Raw genomic sequence first — 6,243 nt, forward strand, 5'->3', positions numbered from 1 at the left:
TTGTTTTTAGGGTCTCAGTTTTAATTAGAATACATTTTCTAAGGGAAATCCACTGAAGAGGTAAAACTGTAGCTAGCGCCTAAACAAAGCGATCTTGTAGAGCAGACTCCCAGATGACTTTGTGGCCCTGGGTTTAAATAGCTGTTTTCCATGAGCATTTTGCTTGCAAAGGGATTTTGAGATTATTTTATTTTGAAATATAACTCACTTTTGGTTGATATTGTGGATGATGTTAGATGTTAGTTTGGGAACTGGATTGTCTAAATTAACTCAGGTTTCATATTGTGCAGAACAACGCAGGACACAGAATGATGAACTGTCATAAAGACAGGCAGAAGGAGCTGTAAGTACAGACAGCACAGTGACAGGAACATAGGGTGGGAGGGGCACAAGGAAGAAAGCAGGACACCTCCAGGAACAGGGAGAAAGAAGGACCAGACTCTGCCCTGCAGCCTCCAGTGACATAGACCCGGCTCTAGCCTCAGCTTTACCCCAGTGGCACCAATCTCAGAACCACAGGAAAATAAGCATAGATTGTTTTAAATGAGCAAACATTTTGGTAAAGTTGTTTTAGCAATCATAAGACACTAATACAGAAATGTCTACTTCAGGGGATAATTGGTAGAAAACTAAAACTAGGGAAAGTGAGCTTGTGGAGTAAGGAGGGAGGAAGACGGCAAAGGAACCCTCCAGGTCAACTTTGCCTTAGTTAGAGAGAGTGGCACCCGTTTCTAAAGATGACAAACAAGACATCCAGCATGACCTCCTCACTGAAAAACCATGCCCAGTGACCAACAAAGTGTCCCTGTAAAGAAGTACTTCTTGATATTTTTCAGTAAGAAACATTTTTATTATTAATGTTTTGAATGGAGATTATAAATAGTAAACTTTTTGCTTGCTTTTTTTCTGTTTTTATTTTCATACGAGTATATACTATATGTTTATATGTGCAATACAAAACTTTTTAGACTGTGTGTGTGTCTGTGTGTGTGTGTCTGTGTGTGCCTGTGTGTCTGTGTCTGTGTCTGTGCCTGTGTGTCTGTGTGTGTGTGTCTGTGTGTGCCTGTGTGTCTGTGTCTGTGTGTCTGTGTGTGTGTCTGTGTGTGCCTGTGTGTCTGTGTGTGTGTCTGTGTCTGTGTGTCTGTGTGTGTGTCTGTGTGTGTGTGTGTCCGTCCATGAGTGCAGCAGAAGAGATCGTCAAACTCCTGGAGAAGGAGTTGCACTTGTGAGCAGCCTCAGCGAGTGCAGGAAAACAAGTGCAGACCTAAACAGAGACCCCTCAACAGAGGAATCTAAAATGGCTGAAAGACACTTGAGGAAATGCTCAACATCCTTAGTCATCAGAGAAATGCAAATCAAAACAACTCTGAGATTCCATCTTATACCTGTAAGAATGGCCAAGATCAAAAACACTGATGACAACTTATGCTGGAGAGGTTGTGGGGAAAAGGGAACACTTCTGCCTTGCTGGTGGGAATGCAAGCTGGTACAACTGCTTTGGATGTCAGTGTGGCGATTTCTCAGAAAATTAGGAAACAACCTACCTCAAGACCCAGCAATACCACTTTTGGGTATATAGCCAAAGGATGCTCAATTGTGCCACAAGGACACGTGCTCAACTATGTTCATAGCAGCTTTGTTTGTCATAGCCAGAACCTAGAAACAACCTAAATGCCCTTTGACCAAAAAATGGATAGGAAAATGTGGTTTATTCATACAATGGAGTACTACATAGCAGGAAAAAAAATGACATCTTAAAATTTCCAAACAAATGGATGAATCTAGAAAACATCATATTGAATGAAATAATCCAGAAAGGCAAATATCACATGTACTTACTCATAAGTGTCTTTTAGACATAAAGGAAAGAAAAACCAGTCTATAATTCACAATCCCAGAGAACCTAGACAACAATGAGGACTCTGAGAGACATACATGGATCTAATCTACATGGGAAGTAGAAAAAGACAAGATCTCCTGAGTAAACTGGGAGCATGGGGACCATGGGAGAGGGCAGTAGAGGAGAGGAGAGGAAGGAGAGGGAGTGGAGAAAAATGTAGAGCTCAATAAAATCAATAAAAATTAAAAAAAAAAACAGTATGGTATTGAAACAAAAACAGACACATAGATCAATGGACTAGAAGACCCAGATATCAACCATATTTCTATAGTCACATGACTTTTGACCAAGATACAAAAATACAAATGTGAATAAAGACAGACATTTCAACAAATGGTTCTGGGAACCTGGATGTCCGGGTGGAGAAGAATGAAATCTCTGTCTCTCATGCTGCACAAAAACCATCTCCAAAGGGACCACGTGTGTTAAAGTAGGACCTGAAACTCTGAACTGCTAGAGAATAAAGGGAAAATACTTCCCAGTATAGGCACAGGCAAGGACTTTCTTAAAGGGGCTCCAATGCCTGGAAAATAATACCAACAATCAGCAAATGAGGCTTCATGAGACTAAAAAGCTTTTGTGCCACCAAGGAAACAGAAGTGAAGAGACAACCCACAGAATGCAGAAAATCTTTGCTGCCTAAAAAATGACACAGAATTACTATCTAGAACAGACAAAGAGCCTTAAAAAACCTAAACAACAAGAAACCAAACAAGCCAATCAGTAAGTGTGCTAATGAAAAACAGACAGTTAACAAACACATGGCAAGAATGTGTTCAATCTCAGCAGCCACGAGAAAAACGCAAATCGAAACTACGGTCTCTCTTATCTCAGTCAAAAGGCGGCCATTAAGGAACCAAATGCTGGTGAAGACGTGGGGAAAGAGGGACCCTATACACAGCTGGTGGGGGTGCAACTGGACACTGAGCCACTGTGAAAGTCAGCATGGAGTGTCCCAAAAAACTAAAGCCAGACCTTCCTATGAACTAGCTCTCCCCCTCCGGGGTGTTCACCTGAAGGACTCCGAGGCAGCCTGTCACAGAGACACCAGTGTTTATGGCAGGACCATGCACAGTGGCTAAAGTCAGGGAACTAACCTGGGTGTCCAACAACAGAAAAACACAGAGAGAAATGTGATGTATAAACACAATGCAATTTTACTTCAGCCACAAAGAAGAATGAAGTTATGTTGTTTATAGGAAATTGGCCACAACTGGATATAAATCATATATATGGGTGAATTAAGCCCATCTCAGAAAATCTGCAGGCAGCAGGCAGAGCAAGAGAGACCAGCCTGGATTGGGCTTTTTGAAACCTCTAAGCCCATCCCCAGTGACACACTTCCTCCAATGAGGTCTCCTATTCCTTCCTAAATAGTGTCCCTCCCTGGTAACTAAGGATATATATATATATGAGTCTATGGGGGCTATTCTTATTCAAACCACCACAGGAAGGACAATAAAAAGAAAGGCAGGAGTTATTGAAACTCATAAATCAGCTTTAGTCTAATGGGATCTACTGCTTCTCAGACTGTGCCAGAATTCCCCGCATCTTCCCTGGAGTTGTGGCTTGTATACAAAACATCCCACAGAAGGCTCGTTAATGGCCTGGCCACCAGCTGACAGACTTTTGTGCAACTATTGCAAAACAAGGGCTCTGGTCTCATCAATGGATTGAGCTATTGATGCATTTGTAAGTTGATGGCATCTCAGTCAACTTCCTGTTGCCTGAAAGATGTAGGACTCTCAGCTACTCCTCCAGCAGCATGTCTGCCTGCATGCCACCACGCTTCCCACCATGATAATCATGAACTGAAGCTCTCTTCACAGCAATAGAGGCCCTAACTAAGACACAAACCTATAGCACATAGTGTTGTTACCAGGCTTTCATTTAGGCCACCAACCAGCCCCCAAATCATGACGTGGAGACATTATTAGTTATTAGTGCTTGTCTTTATCTTAGCTGCTATTTAATCTGTTTCTCTTTATCTACATTTTGCCTCAAGGTTTGTTGTTGTTGTTTAGCTTTTTTTTTTCTTTCTGCTTGTCCCACTCTCCTGCTTCTTGTGTCTGACTGGCTGGTGGCTGCCTGGTTTCTGGCCCCTGTCATGGCCTTCTCTTTCTTCCTCGTTCTCTTCTCTCTTGTTCTCTCTCCCACCTAGATTTCTCCTCCTAGTTATTCTCTCTGCCTGCCAGTCCTGCTTATCCCTCTTCTGCCTAGCTATTGGCCATCCAGCTCTTTATTAGACCAATCAGGTGCCTTAGATGGGCAAGGTGAAACAATAACACATCTTTACATAATTAAACAAATGTAGGATAAACAAATGCGACACATCCTCACATAGTTAATATCCCACAGCATAAACAAATGTAACACATCTATGTCCAGTTAAAATGATATTCTATAACACAGTATGCTTCATTTTCAGCAAATTATATTGAAGGCAAATTATTTGATGGAACTCTATCAAATGTAGCTTTTTCCCAAAGTATCTCTATATTGCCAGATATCTTCCAAAAGTGATGGGTCCTCTTGGAAGTAGGCCTCCCTTTGATATCAAGAAAGAGCATGATGCGCTCCAGCCCTTTCCAGGTTGTTCCAGAGCAGAAGGTATGTGGAGGATTGTGGGTTCACCTCCCTGCATTCAGGGACCTAAAGTTTTTCTGCATTACCTCCTAGACCTGACATCAAATAAGCTCTCTTTTCCCTCATTGCCTATGAGAGCCACGCAGACACCAGAGTAGGATTTGGCCGACACCAAGATAGTCACTTTTATAGTTAAGGTCATGAAAGCAGAGGTGTCAAGCCATTGTGAGTTTAGGAGCCATCTGAATCCTCATATCAGTGTTTATTGTGAGGATTAAAAGCATAAGGTTCTTTAACAATGGGAAAACCTCATATGAATGGGAGGAATTATTGTAATCCAAATCTGTAAAGATTCAGACAAAGAACAAACAACATTGATAATTTGCTCATGCAGCCCTGTGAAGTTAAAGCCTGAGGATGCTTTTCTTTAAAGTCCCAGACTGAATTAAGGAGGCACTCCTAGTGAGCAACATAAAGCAACCTGTCTACTCCCAGACCAGAAAACCAGCCCTTCCTCCCCCAGCCCCCAGCTCTCTGCACTGTGAGAATGCTGCTGGGGCCACTGCTGCCACTTGGGGATGGAGCTCTTTGCTTTGGAGCTTTCAGACCAACACCTGTGAAAGCACAGATTAGCATGATACCATTCAAATTTGATCCAGTTTTTCACCCCAAGTGACAACCAAAAGTTGTCCTTCCCAAAGCCTTTAAAGGAAGTGACATTCCTCTTACTTAGGAATAAAAGGAAGTAAAACCCAATTAACTTGCTACAACCAAGCAATTTGAAAGTCTAGTTACATCTTAAAGAGATCATTCTCTCACAGGACCCCACAACCACCCCATCCTCTCCCCCAGTGCCCTGTGTGACTTGAGAGAAGCCTGACAGGAATAAAAGGTTTCTGAAGCCCCACCCAAGCTTTGATGCCCTGCCTACTCCAGCAGGGCCTAGAGCCAAAGAAACTCTGAGAGATCACGACTGAAAACAATTACCAGGTCCTTTCTTACCCCAGTCTTACACATAGTGACTACAGGAAGTGCATACAAATGTGTTCATTATTTCATTAACTGGTAACTCAACATTATATTTCCAACACACCCACAGTTGTAGTCTCTCCCTTTTCTTAGCTATTGGAGAAAAAAAAAACACCACAATCTCCCAAGTAAATGCCTGGGGCTCCGTCTCCAAGCAGTCTTCCTCTCCCACCTTCGGAGCTGTCTTTGTATCTGCTTCTCCCTGTCCTCAAGGGAAGTAATAGCGATGATTTCCTGCTGGAAGACTACACTTCCCAGTTTCCCTTGTGGACGATAGCAGTCATTTCCACCCCTATAATGGGCCACATCCCATCTTCCCCATAGACATTCTGTCAGTGACAAAATGCTCCCTTCGGGAAGAAACATGGTTCCACCTAAGGTCAGACCAAGCTGCTCTTTCCTTCCACCTCGGTCCCTTGGTAGCTGCCATGGATAATCTAACATGTAGACATGAGAATTTCTCACCCCCAAGACAGAAGACCAAACTAGACCCCTTTCCCTCAAAGTAAGACATACAGACTAAAACTGTGAGTCTTTGCTTCCGAGCTTTCTGTGTGGGGGATGTCATAAGGAAATTATGTAATCCCTCTGCATGATGGTAAATCACCTGCCTCCCATTTTACAGCTTCCTGCTGTACACCCAGAGGGAAGACTCCTGCACAGAGAGGTCAAGAAGAATCTGGACAGGCAGGCCTTGCTATGCTTCCCACTCTGTCTGTTAGCATGCC

The sequence above is a fragment of the Alexandromys fortis genome, unplaced genomic scaffold (genome assembly GCF_014885135.2).
Source record: "Alexandromys fortis isolate MF-2015 unplaced genomic scaffold, M_Fortis_MF-2015_v1.1 scaffold_7, whole genome shotgun sequence".
Taxonomy (NCBI): Eukaryota; Metazoa; Chordata; class Mammalia; order Rodentia; family Cricetidae; genus Alexandromys; species Alexandromys fortis.